The sequence below is a fragment of the Rosa chinensis genome, chromosome 3, assembly GCF_002994745.2.
Source record: "Rosa chinensis cultivar Old Blush chromosome 3, RchiOBHm-V2, whole genome shotgun sequence".
NCBI classification, from domain to species: domain Eukaryota; kingdom Viridiplantae; phylum Streptophyta; class Magnoliopsida; order Rosales; family Rosaceae; genus Rosa; species Rosa chinensis.
This window is the reverse complement of record NC_037090.1, coordinates 13093548-13110669: the sequence shown is the minus strand read 5'-3', so window position 1 is coordinate 13110669 and position 17122 is coordinate 13093548. Positions and strand designations below refer to the sequence as shown.

General features: G+C 39.1%; 2 long non-coding RNA genes across 2 annotated transcripts; both read right to left on the bottom strand.

Moving 5' to 3' along the window:
• Positions 1-191: 191 nt before the first annotated feature.
• On the bottom strand, positions 192-7497 carry LOC112192461. The gene is made up of 3 exons (XR_002933514.2): positions 7175-7497; positions 7016-7096; positions 192-621 (listed from the first exon to the last, which is right to left on the bottom strand). It is a non-coding gene; the product is annotated as an uncharacterized LOC112192461 (long non-coding RNA).
• Positions 4832-6347, bottom strand: LOC112192460. Its single transcript, XR_002933512.2, has 2 exons — positions 6286-6347; positions 4832-5003 (listed from the first exon to the last, which is right to left on the bottom strand). It is a non-coding gene; the product is annotated as an uncharacterized LOC112192460 (long non-coding RNA).
• Positions 7498-17122: the final 9625 nt, after the last annotated feature.

The following is a 17122-nucleotide window of genomic DNA, read 5'->3' as shown; positions in this document are numbered from 1 at the left end:
CAATTCAAGTCCAAATCCCTATTGTAATTGCATACCTTTTTAGGTTAACTTAATAACCAAGTCATATTAGATTCCTACATTATTTACGTGGATACACCATAAATAAAATATCTAGGATTAAAGTCTCGAGATTCTCCAATTACTTATTCTGCGTAAATTGGTAAGTTGTTGATGACTAGATGTAAACTAATGACAAAGTCCATTTTAGTCTTACATTCTCCCACTTGGACTATCATAAGTTTACTCAACAAGAATACCATTGTGATAAGATATAGTAATCAATTCTTTAGTGTGCACAAGAGAATCATGATCTTTTAAAATCTAATTCAAAACTCCGTCAAAGAACAACCACAACATGGAGCCAAGGAGAAGCTTTATGTTCAACAGAACACAAGACCTTCATAACTACTAATGTTGCAACTGTAATCTACATGAGTTACCAAAAAAAAGATATATCTGTAATGTACAAAGGCTCCTCCATGTATCAAAACTTTTTGCCTTGTACTTTGGTCCTCTTAATGGTTGTGAATGATAAAACCTTAAGGAAACACAAGTTTCCAATGAAACTCGGCTGTGGCTGTATGTGTTCTTTACCATCTTGATAGATTCCATAAGTTGCCTCTGCAATACGAGAACAACTAAAATCAAATAGCTATTTATATTTCAAAGCACATAATGCTTTAGCAAAATAATAATGCTGCAGCAAGGAATAAACATAATACCATGGAATTTTAATCATGAAATCCTCAGTAAAAAACTTCATCATAGAGCAGACATCCCAAATCAAATTTTAACAAGAAAATCATCAATCAGTAGAAGTTAATAGCTCCAGCTGAGACTATGAATTGTCTCATAAGAGAATTCTAACCTTAACGTCGCCTTAAAAGTTCAAAGACAATATGAACAAAAACAAGGTTTTGAATATTCACAATCTGTAGATAATAACCAAAACCTTTTGAGCATAAGCTCTTGAGTCCATGGAAAAACTTAATCCAATAAGTCTGGAATGCACTTTCAAGATAATCAGCAACTTAACAAAAACAATTGCTAAAGGAAGGACTATATGTCAGCAAGAAGGAAATACTCCCACTAAACCAAAGAAATTTAGAATTTTCACTAAAGAAACCTTTATTCAGTGAAAATGGATCATAAAACACACCACCAATTTCTTGATTTATCCTTACCTAATAGCAATATCTAAATAAGAAAATTTAACTTGTCCAAATTCTATAAGATTGGGAAACTTCATAGGTTATAAAATAGGGACCGTGACCACTTACCCAATTTCAACAACAAAATTGCCCACTTACTCCACTAAGAGATTTTTAACCCCACTTACCCAATTTAATATCTATTGACAATTTTGCCCTATCAATTCACCTAAAACTCATCGATCTCTCTCTCCTCTCAAACTTTCTCTCCTCCCAGAGTGTCTCTCTCTCTCTCTCCAGCCGGCAGTGCCGACCACGCCTTCAACACTTTCATCGTCGACCTCTAGCCCAGCGCCGGCTAGCACATCCCAAGCCCCATCTTCGTCGACCTCAAGCCCACAGTCAATCGCCGAACACCGATCTGGTACCGATCACTGATCTGGACTCCTGGTAACTCTGATGATCAAAAGCTCGCACTTTCTGATGTGATTTAGGGACCGGTGACCACAGTTTCTTTGCTTATTTGCTCCCGGAGCTTACCGAATTCCACTTACCCAAAACCCCGCAGTTTCTTTGCTTCTTTGCTCCCGGAGCCTCTTTGCTTCTGGAGGCTCACTGATCTGGAGTTGCTTTGCTTCTGGAGTTAGTCGCAGTTTCGCCCCTTAAATCCCCGGAGCCTCTTTAGATTGACTGGAGAAGACGAAGGCAGCCGGTCGGAATCGTACCGGAATCGAGCTGAAGGAGCATGGGTGTCTAAAGGGGAAGCATGGGTGGCCGGAGAAAAATTTTGACGGTTTTTTTTTTTTTTTTAAAGAATTGTTGTTCAGTTCTTTTTTTTGGCAACGAATAGCAATTTTTTTTTTTTTTGAATGTCTATTGGATTGGAGGCCAATGATCTACTATATGTTCAACAATATGAGTAATCTGACATTGCAATGTAACTGTGGGGTTTGTTTGATGGTCTACTGGGGGGCAGTAGACACATTATTGGCCCCCAGTAGACTTTGATACGATGGACATGGATCACTATAGTGTGGTGTTTTGATAAGTTACCTGTTGTTTTCTGTGTATTAAAGTCAAATTATCTGTGAATCCTACAAAAAGGTGCATTTTTGGTGGTCTATTGGGAGGCAGTAGAAACATTGGACTTTGTATTGGGGGGCAATAATATGATTACTGGGGGGCAGTAATATGATTATAAATTGATCAATTGTTCCTGTAGTGTATTCATTTTGGTTTTGGGAGTTCATACAATTCACTGGACGGCAATAATATGATTTTTGGGAGGCAATAATATGATTACTGGGGGGCAGTAATATGATTACTGGGGGGCAATAATAGCCGGATTCCAGATTCCAGTCATCGGTCGCCGGAATCCGGTCACCGTTCGCCGGAGTCCGGTCGCCTGAGACCGCGCGGGCTACTGGTCACCGGAGCACAGCAAGGTGGAATGTGACTTCTCTCTCTAAGTGAGAAAGAAGGAGAGGGCAAAAAAGTCTAAAAAAAAAGAAAAAAGAATTAATTGGGTAAAGGGGAAATAATCCCTTAGAGTGTTTTGGGTAAATGGGGTTAAAAAACAGTTGGTGGAGCAAGTGGGCAATTTTTAGCCTAAAATTGGGTAAATGATCATTTTCCCTATAAAATAATGTCAAAACTTTAATGGAATTTTCTTTTGATAAAATAATCAAGAATATCGTTTTCTCATGAAAATTTAACTTGTGAAAGTAAATCCTTACTCCCATTGTCCCTTATCAAATCCGAACATCCATATAACCATGAAAAATAGTGAAAGCATAAATTACCAAGTAGTAGATTTTAAGAAATCAAAGTGATAAGCCACACAATTCTTTTACAGTAAACGACAAACATATGTCAAATACTTTCCCCTGTTAAAAAAAAATTGTTGTCTAAAATCAAAACTTTCGTACAGACAATAAGACACATAAACAAGGGAACTGTGTAGCCAAATGCTCGTTAGGATAAAACGTGGTGATGCTATTTGAAATTTTCATGTCAATAGGCAAATCAAGTATCATAATATAAACATGCTCCTTATTGCAATTTCCGTTTAGATCAAGTAACTAAGGAACTTAAACCATGTTTATACCTTGAAAAATATACCATAACAACCTTGTCAAAAACATGACAACAATTTTCTTAACAAAAAAATATCAACATATACTAGATATATTGAATACCACTAAGCATCACATTAAACATGTGAATGATTCAAACAAATAGGTTCACACTCCAAGTACTTGGAAAATTTGCTATTGTAAATTGCCATGCTCAACTTAAACCATACTGATAATTTCAACATCCATGCCAACTTTAACGTTTATGCAGTTTGCTAGTCTCACAGGCAATGGAAAAATAACAGACAGCTTAGCAAACAATATAAATATAGTGATCACATCAAACAAGATGTACTGCAGTAAACCCCTTTAGACAATGTCAAGCAATACATGTGTGGCAAGAAGACATGACATTCTTGTTGTAAATGATAATGACTATTCATGCAATAGGTATTGCTTAATGTATGCGATTGACAGACTCGTATTGTATGCGATTGATAGACTCATAATGTATGCGATTGACATACTTGTAATGTGCGATTGATTAGTATAGCTATTATATATTGCCTTTTGTATACATGATGTAACCCTATATAAACTTCATGGTGAGATGAATACAATAATTTTTTTCCAATTCTCTACAACACGTTATCAGCACGATACTCTAACCCAAGCCCTAGCCAGGAAAAAAAAACCCTAACACCCGAAATTTCTTTCACCAAAAACTGCCGCAAGCTCCTAGCCCTTGCTAGCCATACCTTGTGCTGCTCCTGCAGCCCTTGAGCACCCGTGTGCCTCCTACTGCCCCCGCAGCATCGTCGCACGCCTGCTGCACCTGCAGCACAGCAGTACACTCATTCCTGTGCAGATCAGCCTGTTTGCACTCCCCGAAACGTCTTGATCGGGACATCAGATCAAAATCCTTCCTTCATCAAAGTTGTTCGTGTCTGCCTCTTCTATCTGAATTCCAAATTTTATCCCTATTGGAATTGTTTTGAGACCTGTACACCATTTAAAGTGGGAGCTATTTAGAAGCGAATCTGGTCCTAATTTCTACAAGTAAGTTTTAAAGATTAAAGTTCCTGCTTTCTTGTCTTTTAAATTTCTTTATTTTCTGCAAGATTTTCAATATACGAATATTGGTTCGATTATTTAATAAAGCGAAATTGTGGGGATTCACGCTTAACGAACTAAGAGTGTTCGTATGAACTAAGAGTGTTCATAATGCTCGGACTAAGAGCGTCCGTAAGCATCAAATTGTGACCATATTAAAACATTATTGTTTGGTCTAATCCAAAAGAGATTCTTGGAAATTGTTTTCATGACAGCATAGCTCGAAAATCTTATTATTTTAGTTTTCGTGGAAGTTTAGCTCTGAAACTAATATATCTTCTCTTCTTATTTTCAGGATGTCAAATGAACCTAAACTTGATTTTCCCATGCTTGACTCAACAGGCTCGGATTACCACAGTTGGGTAACCGATGTTGAGAATGTCACACCCCGAATTTTGAAATAAGGATTCAAATCCGGAACATGACTAATAACAAATACAAATAACGTTCTGAATTTTTCTCTCAGAAACAACCACTAGTTACACCTCTTGATATTACATAACCCAAATCCTCAAGCTACTTATTACAGCACACTCTCACCAAATCAAATGGTAAAACTCAAATGAGTATAATTCTCCTCACAAAACAGATGCTGTAAATCCAATTCTAATACTCTAAACCGCACGATCACTGCCCTGATTCTCCTGACCTGTGAGATTACCCGCTACACAATTTGAATAGTGTACCGGGATTGCAACAACACCAAACCCGGTAAGCTTTTCGCAAAGCTCGTGAGTAAACAAGAAAGAACTGTTGATTTATTTAATTACAAATCTTATAATTCAAATAAACAATCAACACATTCACAAGGTAATCCAAAAATCACATAAACATAAAAGTAAGTATTTTTCGATACTCTCTTTTAAAACTCAATCAACAAATATTGCATCATTAATATGTGAAATAACATTAAAGCAATGCATGCTTGATTTTCTTTTTACCAACACCTTCACATATTCAAAATATATCATGGATAGATATTTGATCAATTTCACATAACACCTTCACATATTCAAAATATATCATGGATAGATATTTGATCAATTTCACATAAGTACATTTCTCTTTTTAGTGAATTTTCAGATTAACTGGTAACAAATCACAAATCCACATGCTAGGGACCGACGTACTATTCCCATAGCATGGGACAACCAGGTTGACTGGTATCAAATCACAAATCCACGTACTAGGGACCGACGTACTATTCCCAAAGTACGGGTAAGCCGCAGCATACCAAGGACACAACCAAGGCATGTATACTCAAAGTAAGCACCCTTCCTAAGAGTATAATAGTGCACTATCTGAAGGGACTAGGGCCCACAGCTTAATCGTCATCATAACATCAAAACACATTTACCAGTAATTCACTTAAGCACGGGGTTGTTGAAATCACCCGGCTTCATAATTGTACTTTTCAGACATAATCAATTTCTCAACATACAATCTTTATAAGTTTTAGATTGTATAAATGTATATGTACACCCATATAAAGAGACATATTATTTCAAGACAAATCTTTACTTCTTAAAATAATTTCCACATATTCACAATTGGCCATATAAAATAGCTTTCACATCACATGATCAACATTTCATTATTCAACAATTAAATGGGAGATTAATAGCTTGAATAATATCCAAATCAATTCTCAATCATTTCATCATACCAATCACACGCCAATTAACATATATATATTTCACGTAAATATATATATACGTAATCATCCGCTCAGGAATGACCACTAATACCAACTATAGTTCAAGCATAAAAACCGTGAAATTCATTTGTATAATAAAATCATTTTACTTACCTATGGACCGTAGTTGATCAAGTCCATATGATTTAAAACAAATATTTATTCCACAAATATTTTCACACAATTATGACAAAAATAAAGTAATTAAATTTATTCGGTTCGTAATATGAACCACGTGAGGTTTACTCACCTCTAATCCAGCTGCGTCTTCTAAAAACTCAAATATAACGATATTCCAAACGCTCGTCAACTCAAACCGTCAAGTACCTAATCAAGTATGGTCTTTGCTTAGTAAACGAAACACGAAATAAACTTAAACGACGATCCAACGGTCAGATTCTAAAATAAAGACGATCCAACGGTTGGATTCTAAAATAAAGACGATCCAACGGTCGGATCCTCACGGATCGCCCTTAGGATCATCCTCCAAAATTATCACGAAGATCCAACGGTCTGATCTTCCTGAATCGTCCTTATAAACATCTCCACAAAATTTCATGAAAATCCGACAGTCGGATTCTCACGAATCGCCTTCCGAATCACTATTTCACAATTATACGAAGATCCAACGGTCGGATCTTCGCCCGTGACCTCACAAAGTCATCGGGACAGTCATACGATCAACATACTAAAATTTGAGGTAAAACCGATGGTCTGATCTTCACAGATCGAAAACCGAAGATAAACGTAAAAACGTAAATCCACTATTTATCAACCTTTTCTAAAATAACCTTGTAATATATCAAAACGCTCGTATGGATGCGTAGATCATCGTCCAGATAATATAAACTCAAAATATTGTCCGACGCGCCGCCACAAGCGGTGGTCAGATGGCGGTCAACACGGCGGTCAACCACCTCCAATGCAAAAGTTGTCAACTACAAACTTCTTTAAAATGAAAGGGAGATCAGCTTTCATACCTGGAGCTAAGTCCGGTTCGGCCTAGATCGTCCTAGATCAGGCTTTGAAGTTGGATTAAATCTCGGACGCACGATCAGATCCTAGATCAAATCAGGGACGTCGAAAAAGTCAAACCTTGATCTAGCGTTCTACACACAAAATCGTGATGAAAGACTTACATGGGAATGATCAGGGGGAGGAGGAGATCACGAAAATGGGAAGGATCGGCCGAGGGGATGCCGGAAAATTGGTTTTCCGGTCGGGTCACCGATCGGAACTGTGGCTCCTTCCATCCATCTTTCGGGGCAGCGGCAGAGCACGGCGACACCAGAGGGAGGCTTGTCGTGGGCTGGCGATCTCAGGGGAGTCCGGGTCCTTGGCCGGAGGAGGCCGGAGAGCGGAGAAATCTCCGGGTCGGGTCGGCGAAAACCCGCCGGGTCTGAAGGGAAACAGAGAGAGAGAGAATCGGAGATGCTGGGGGGACTGTTTAGCAAAAATAGGAAATTTTCGTCCTTAATGAAAAATTCTGATTTTTCTGCTATTTATAGAAAAATTCCAATTTTCAAATATTCATAACTTATTCATACGAACTCCGAATATTGCGTTCCACATATGGACGCGATCGTATCGACGAGCTCTACAACTTTCATGAAGGAAGTTTTCCCAAATTCGGTACGTATAAAAAGTCAACTTTCGCGGGCCCCTAAATAACGTTCGATTTCGAAAATAAAATCGTTCGAACTACTTCCACAACTTCTCCAAGCTTCGTACTCGCTCCTAATACCGCGAAATCAATTCTAAAAATCCACGGAATTTAATTTGGATTTTTCGGGGTATTACAGAGAACCACCTCACTTTAAAGGGAATATTACCCATAATCCAGGCACCTAACCCGGATCGTGTGTTCGTGCGAACACCTACAAAGCATGCTCAAGCAGTTATCTTGATGCGATGCCATATGGACAAGGCACTCAGACTGGTGTATATGTCGATCAAGGATGCAAGAGAGATATGGGTAGCGCTAGAAGAGCGCTTTGGCAATGTCCAACATTCCTTCCTCCTTGACTTGAAGGTTCAATAGAACAATCTGCGCTTTACTGATTTCAAGTATGTTGCTGAATATAATTCAGAAGATCTTCGCCTACAGTCCATGTTGAGGTTTTGTGGACAACCTGTCACAGAGCAAAAACTAATTGAGAAAACTCTCTCCACCTTCCCCGTTTCAGCCATTGTGGCATCAAAGCAATACCACACTGAAGTCAATGCTGGATGGATCACAAGGTTTCATAAGCTTATCAATCGCATATCTGTAGCTGAGAAACATGATAACATACTCGTGAGGAATTTTAATTCAAGGCCCATTGGAACTAAGAGCGTTCATAAGGCGAATTATAATGTACCCAAAAGAGGGCGCAATGAGCGGAACCCTAAGAATAAAGGATATGAGGGACGTATGGGTCCATATAACCGCCCAAAAGGAAAGAAACCGCATGTTTGGTGCGAATACACGTGGTGACAATGCTACATGTGGGAGAGGTGGTGGTGGTATCCCTGGTCGTGGTGATGGCACCAAGGCTCGTGGTGGAGGCGCCATGGGTCATGGTGGTGGCGCCAACCCTCCCAGGGAACGCCCATAACGTGCACCTCAATTAAAGGGAGGCAACCACAATGACATGTGTCATCGATGTGGATCAAGTGAGCATTGGTTCAAGCAATGCAAGGCAAGCGAGCAACTAGCTTCAAGATACAGGGCATACAGGGACCTGAGGGAGCAAGAAGTGTACATTGCAGAAGAAGAAGAACAAGAAGAAGATGGTGGAGATGTCAATCTCACCATAGAGGACTTCAAAGATGAAGATAAAGTGCACAAGGATGTTGCAGACTTTGATTAGAATAGTCTTTTTATTTTCCAAGAATTTTTGTAATGGCAATATACCTTAGTCAATAAATGACAATTGTATTAAACTCTTTCTTATGTGGTGCACCTAATGAAATATGATGTCTAGGAAAGTCATTGAGATTAATGGTACTTAAGAGAGTGACAGGACCCGCCCCGAATTTCACCCTGAAATCCGAGGTGGCCCTGCGGGGCCCACCTTAGAAGAAATCCTACCAAAAATTTGACGGAACTTCCCCTAAAATGGGCTACCCTAAACCTGTAGAAAGCATTTACACTTCTAAATCAAGTCATCCTTATACTTCTGGAGCCACCCTGCTCCCCAACTCAACCTCAACTTGAAAAACATAAATCCCATAGGTAATCAGAGCAATTCTAATAGAAAGGTAAATAAGGACAACCTAACTCAAAGGCAACCGCGGAAGCTATGCTGTTGACTATGCCTCAACTCCGTGTACGCCCGACCTCAACCAATTCGCCTGCAAACTGGGCATTTGAAACCGAAGGGCCCAGGGGAAAAGTATGTAAAAACGTTAGCGTGAGTGGACAAAATAAACAATTTTAAACCAAAAGGATTTTTATACTTTCCCACATTTATTTCCTTAAAACTCTCGATGCATGCAACGATTTAGAAAACAAATCAAGAGAAGCTCCTCTCAAGAAATGGGCTAGTCACAAATAACCACAAATAAGAATTTAAATTCCAATGCTCGAGAAATAGGACCAGCCCCACTGGTTAACGGAAAACGGACTAGCCCCGCTAGTCAAAAACAACAATAAAAGGATCCGGGGAAGAGAGTTCACCATACGGGAATGGAGCCCCTCAGGCTCTACCTACCCTCGACTGCCATTCGCACATAGATTGTGCGAGGAGGAGAACTAATAACCTCAACTACCATTCGCACATAGATTGTGCGAGGAGGAGAATATCACCTCGACTACCACCCACGTGAGGAGGAGAAAGCTACCTCACTGCCACCCACAAACACAAAGTAAGTGAGGAGGAGACCTAAGCACATGACCCGCGTATGGTGAAAAGGAAGATAGTCGAAAGCCAAGAAAAACTGTATAATTTCCCCACTTATTTCACAAAGTAAGAATCCAAGTGTGCAAAGACGTGACCCCGCACGCCAAGATCATCTCAAGTTCAAAATAAATAAGATAAAAATAAGTATAAAGTTTTACTTCGTCGAAATCTCATTATAATCTCAAATTGCTTAATATAAATATAAAATATATAGTATAAATTCTGAATCCGCATAAATCAAAGTAATATCGGAAATCAAACAAATCCAAAATCCTTAATTAGACATTCCTGATGCCAAAACCGATAGTCAATAAACAATTGAGAATATCCAACTCCATTGAAACTCATCTTAAATATCTTTCCGGAGCTTAACTCAGTGATTAGGGATATGCTTAATTCCGGAAGTTTTACCTCGGAATAAGAAATTCATCAAATAATATAATAAATCAAAACCAACCTTTGAAACTCATTATTGAAAGCAAATCCATGATATAATTCGAAATCAATTTCCGAAAATTAATTCATTTCCTCAAAAAGTTATATAAATAAACGCTAGAGCATTATTTTAAGAGAATAAATGCATGCATCGCTATTTAAAACAAAAGTCCACTCACAGTACTATTCCGACGATCACGCATTTGTGTTCCGTCATCGAGCAATAGCTCGGTACGTCGTCCTGTACACAATTGTATTTCCGTAAACGGCAATCCGATAAAATAATTACGAACTTAAACGAAATCCAAAAATCCCTATCTCCAATACTTCTCAAATTCAACCCAAATCTCTTCCACAATTCTAATTCCTCAATTTACATATTCCATAATGAAAACGAGGGAAATCCGACGGCCGGATTTCCCATAATTCCACCACAAAACTCCAAACTTCGAAAATTCACAAACAATTCCAAACTCCTCCAAAATTCACCAAACTTCACATATAAGCTCTATGATAATTATAGAATTTAACTAGCTAAAAATTGAAATTTATAAACTACCCTAGCCGCCGCTACCGCCGCCCACAGTGGCGGCGCCGCCGCCACCATCTCCGATGGCCACCAAAATTTGGCAGTAGCACCTTCTCAACACACTGATTCAACTTCTCAACTACAACATTCCCAAATAACAATTAAAAACGGCCGAAATCGATCAATGAACAAAAACCCAGAAATCCTCAAGAACCCTAGAATTTCAATTCGTCGATTCGGCATCTACACACTAAATCGTGATACAAGGCCATAGGGGAAATGATCAGTGATGAAAACCGAACCTTCGATGGCGAAATGGGGACCGGAGGTGGCCGGAATCGCCGGAAATCGGCAAAAGTCCCAAACTGCAGCCGGAGTGGTTTAGGCTTCGATCCGTGGTTTTCCGGCCAAATCGTGGAAAACCAAGGCTGCTGGGGTGCTCGGAGGGAGGAGGCGCTCCTCTGGTGACCGGTGGCACGCCCTGTGGTGGCCGGAATCGCCGGAAATCGGAGGGGGTGAGGAGGAGACCGAACCGGAGAAGAGAGAGCTCGGGGGAGAGGAGAGAGAAAGAGCCGGGGTGGTTTCCGGAAATGGAAACCTACCCGGGTAACTTTCCATTTTTATCAAAAGTTACCATGAACAGTAACTTCTACATTTTCGCTTCTAACTTTCGCATACGAGCTCCGATTTTTACGTACCACATATGCACGCGCTCGGTTTAACGTCCTCTACGACTTCCATGAAGAACATTTTCCCAAATTTTGACCCGAACAAAAAGTCAACTTTTAGGGCCACTAAACTACCAAATTAGGGTGAAAAGTAAAAGTAATTGTCATTTACCGTCCAAATGACTAGTAAACGGGTAAGTGACGATACGGGATGTTACAGAGAGCCTCGCTCCACCAACATTTCTCTCTACTTTCCTGGTCATATTTGATTGAAGTTACCAAACGGATAGAATGACTACAATGTGTCTTAGTTTGATTTTATTTTAGATTAGACTTTTTGGGACCTTTATTAATAAAGTATCGTATTATTATTCGATGTCATGGACATATTTTAATTCCGAACTTTATTATTTTTCAGTATGTTTCCTGGAGATTTGGAATGCCTTGTTGATAGTGGCACCACACATACTATATTGCGACATAGGCAACTATTTCTATGGATGACGCCTAGTCGATCTTCTGTGACTACGATGGCTGGACTATCACAATTGATTTATGGTCGAACCCTATTGAGTTTTAAAGATATAAGAGCCAATGGTTTTCATGTGGAAACACATTGTGAGAATGGACAAGAGTTCCTTTGCATCACCTCTAATGACTACAGACATAAACGAGTATTAGAGAAACTTATGTGTCGCTCTAGTGGATTGTATGCAACCACTATTTGAATTATTGAATCCAACCATGTCATGAGAGATGACTTATGGGATTCTGACACATATATGCTTTGGCATGACCGTTTGGGACACCCAGGTCGTGATATGATGATCCGTATATTAAAGACTTCACATGGACATCCATTTTTCAAAACGAAAAGAAGTCAGAACCAAAATTCGATCCAAGGTAGGGTTGGCGCCGCCTACCCCTTGCAGCCCAAAAGTGGTATTGACACCACCAATGCCTCCTTGGTTCCTTTTTCTACTTCTAAAGTCAATTGTGACTTCGTGACTCAACCGGATACTTCCCTGGTTGCTTCTAAAGCCCATATTTCGTTTTCCAAAGTCTGTTCTTTAGCAAAATTATGATCGAGACCATCCTATGCAAATGACACTAAGGAAAATATTCCATTCTTACAAAGAATCCAAGGTGATATTTGTGGACCTATTCAACCAACTTGCGGACCATTTAGATATTTTATAGTGTTGGTTGATGCATCGACACGATGATCACATGTCATGCTATTGTCCACAAGAAATACTGCATTCGCTAAACTCCTAGCACAAATCATTAAATTAAGGGCTCACCAGCCTGATCATCCCATTAAGTCAATTCGTCTTGACAATGCTGGAGAGTTTACATCAAAAACGTTTGATGACTATTGCATGTCCATTGGGATTGAGGTTGAACACCCTGTTCCTCATGTTCACACCCAAAATGGTCTCGCAGAAGCTGTCATTAAAAGACTTCAAATGGTCGTTAAAGCATTGGTTATGCTCACCAATCTCCCTGTTTCTGCTTGGGGCTATGCAATATTGCATGCAGCTGTGCTCATTCGTCTGAGGCCTACTGCCACTCAACCATTTTATGTGTCCTTGATGGTTACTGGATATGAGCCTAATGTCTCACACTTACGCATATTTGAGTGTACAGTTTATGTACCAATTGCACCGCCATAGCGTACCAAAATGGGTCCTCAAAGACGATTAGACATTTATATTGAATATGACTCTCCAACCATTATCCACTACTTAGCACCCTTGACATGTGATTTATTTATCGCTTGATTTGCGGATTGTCACTTTGATGAGATGATGCGCTTTTGGGAAGCGCATAATTTAACCCTGAAATATCGTTAGTAGTATAAGCAAATAGGGATCGTTCTATTCCGGGGATTGAGGGTACACCTGTCATTGTGAAACAAATAAAGAAAAGTATTATTTACAAAAATAAAATAAAGAATAAATATATACAAGTGAACAAAAATAAGGGGGGGATTAGGATTCTTAAAATTAAAATTAAAATAAATAAAATAAAGAAAACGTAAAAACATATATACAAGGGTGGAACGCAAGGAACAAAGATCAAAACCAATTCCATGTAATCAAATTCGATTCAAACCCTATAATTGTTCTTCCAAGTCATGAGAGAGGAGTTGATCATGTGAAACATTCGAAAGCAAATGATTTCTCATATTTTACTTTTCAATGCTAATTAACCTAAGCGAAAGCACCTAGATTAATCCTATCAAACATGCAATCAAGCCCTAGAAAGCTAGTCAATCATGACATGTTCAACGCATTAGACATAGAGAAAGGCTATCAACTCAAGTGTACAACTTAGTTATGGAAAAGTCCACCTAATTGCAATCCTCTTCAATTAAATTCGATTCTTGTCCAGAACCTTTACTACTTTTGATTCAAGTTACACAAAACGAAAAGTCGATTTCATGTTCTTAAACCTAGCACCAATTACATGCAAATCCTATAAGTGTCGACCCAAATAAGATAAACATATAAAAGTTTTCTGTAAAGCAAATTTAATCGAACAAACTCACATAAGCGACTTAGAATCACAATTATAGAATTCGAAAACTTTATTTAAACATAGAAATTGGGCTTAAACTTTGCCCTAAACATTATTGTTAACTAGAAACAAGTTCATACGAAATCATACAAGGAAAACAAAAGATCATTACAAGGAAAAAGAATGAATTACACCGTGAGTGGAGATGGAGATGGAGAGCTAGATGGTTGGATCTTGAATCTTGGAAGCAAGCCTTCAAGGTGGATGATGGAGGATATGATCTTCACGGCTCCTTCTTCTTCTTCCTCTCCTTGCTTGAAAATGCAGAACTTTGCAACTAGAGAATGTGTGGGAAAATGGAAAGGAAATGGAGAGACAAAGAAGATGGAATGGGTGAAGGAATTGTAAGGAAAATGGAGAGGAAATGGTGAGACAAGGAGATGAAATGGATGAAGGAATTTTGTGTGGGAAAATGGAAAGGAAATGGAGAGACAAAGAAGATGGAATGGATGAAGGAATGTGTTATGAGAGTGAGAGGAGAAGTGTATTTATAGCCCAAAAAATGATGAATGGAGGGTGGAGATGAACATAAATGAAGGGCTAGATATGTTAGACAAATTTGTAAAAAATATCTTCCCACTTGTTTATCACTTGTTCAACTTGAATTGATTTTCCTCCTCAAGATTTTCCACTTGGTTGCAACTTTGATTTTCCTCCTCAAGATTTTCCACTTGCTTGCAACTTTGATTTTCCTCCTCAAGATTTTCCACTTGGTTGCAACTTTGATTTTCCTCCTCAAGATTTTCCACTTGGTTGCAACTTTGATTTTCCTCCTCAAGATTTTCCACTTGCTTGGAGGTCCTAAAAATAGAAACTAATAAGAAAAATAGAAACTTTCCTAAAATGAAAAATGGCAACTTACTAAAAATGATAAATAGAAACTACAAAAATATAAACTTTCTACAAATAGGAGCTTTCCCAATCAAAGAATGGAAACTTTCCTAAACAGGATTTTAATAAGGAAATAACGTAAGAAATGTAGGGAAATGCAGTTAAAACGTCGCATTAAAATGCTCCTATCATGAGACAGTCTTCCCGTCGTTAGAGGGAGATATGAACAATAATGTTCAACAAGAATGACAGAAATTGTCGTGGTCTGTCCCCACTTTGTCTCATCTTGATCCCCGAACCGCACAGTCTGAAATTGAAGTGCGGAGAATTCTCGATCTTCATAACGTAGCAAAATCTATGCCTGATGCGTTTTCTGATATCGCTAAAGTGACAAGATCACATATTCCAGCTGCAAACGTGCCTGCAAGGATTGATGTCCCTAAAAATCCTGGACATGGCGCCACCCAGGGGTATTGGGCATGGCGCCGCCACCACTAATAGTGATGGCAATGTGGCTCAAGCCGGGTTCCCAGCAAGGAAACGTGGGAAGCCCAAAGGTTTGATGAATTCTCGCCCGAGAAAGAAAGCGAGTTTGGCATAGAAAGATCCATTAATCATCGACATAAATAACCCGTCTCATGAAGATATTCCGGATTATGGTTATTTCCAAGAGACATCATTGGGGGACGCTCCAATGTTAGAACCAATTCCAGGGAATAGGGAGATCTCCATGAATTACACTAGTGTACATGAGATGTTGAATCGAGATTCTATTATCCTTGATGATGTGTTTGCATATTCTATTACTCAAGGAATTATAGAACACGATGATATCGAACCTTGCTCCGTTGAAAAGTGTCAACAAAGAGCAGACTGGCCTAAATGGAAAGATGCGATCTAGGTTAAATTGGATTCACTAACAAAGAGACAGGTATTTGGGCCTATAACGCTAACACCCCCGAGTATAAAGCCTGTTGGCTATAAATGGGTCTTTGTTATAAAGTGTAATGAGAAAAATGAGGTTGTTAGATACAAAGCCTGCCTTGTGGCGCAAGGTTTCTCACAATGCCCTGGAATCGACTACGATGAGACATATTCTCCCGTAATGGACGTTATAACATTCCGGTACCTTGTCAGTTTGGTAGTTTCTGAAAAACTTGACATGCAGCTTATGAATGTGGTTACAGCATATCTCTATGGGGATCTAGATTTAGAGATATATATGAAGGTTCTAGATGGACTTCAATTACCCAAGTCAAGTGGCTCTAAACTACGGAGCGCGTTTTCAATAAGATTGAGACGCTCACTATATGGATTGAAAGAATTCGGACGGATGTGGTATAACCGTCTAACTGACTACTTGATTGGGAAGGGATATGTCAACAATGAAATATGCCCATGCGTGTTTATAAGGAGGACAAGTTCCGGATTTACAATTGTAGCAGTTTATGTCAATGACATGAACCTAATTGGAACTCTAGATGAGTTAAAGGAAACTGCTAAGTACTTGAAATCCGAATTTGAGATGAAAGATCTTGGGAAAACACGGTTTTGCCTCGGACTAGAACTCGAGCACCGTAGTGATAAGATTAGATCCATCAGTCAGCATATACTCAAAAATTATTAAGGCGCTTTAATGAAGATAAAGCAAAGCCTGTGAGTACTCCCATGATCGGTAGTAGTCTTGAGCCTGAAAAAGATCCGTTTCGTCCGAGGGATGAGGACGAAGACTTATTAGAGGTTGAAGTGCCCTATCTAAGTGCAATAGACGCATTATTGTACTTAGCTCAATGCACAAGACCGAACATCTCATTCGCAGTGAACTTGATAGCTCGACACAGTTCTGTGTCAACACGTCGCCATTGGATTGGCATAAAGACAATCTTTCGATACTTGAGAGGTACGATTGATATGAGCTTGTTCTATACCTATAGAGAGAAAAGAAATAACGGAAGTGTGGGATCAGACTCCACAAGGCAAAATGCCACCTTCTGTGCTCCTCCTCCCTTCCATAAAAATGACAACGATGTCTTGATGAGTTTTGCTGATGTAGGGTATCTCTCTAACCCTCACAAAGGTCGCTTCCAAACAGGTTTTGTCTTTACCATGGGAAGCACTGCGATATCTTGGAGGTCTACAAAGCAGACCCTTGTTGCT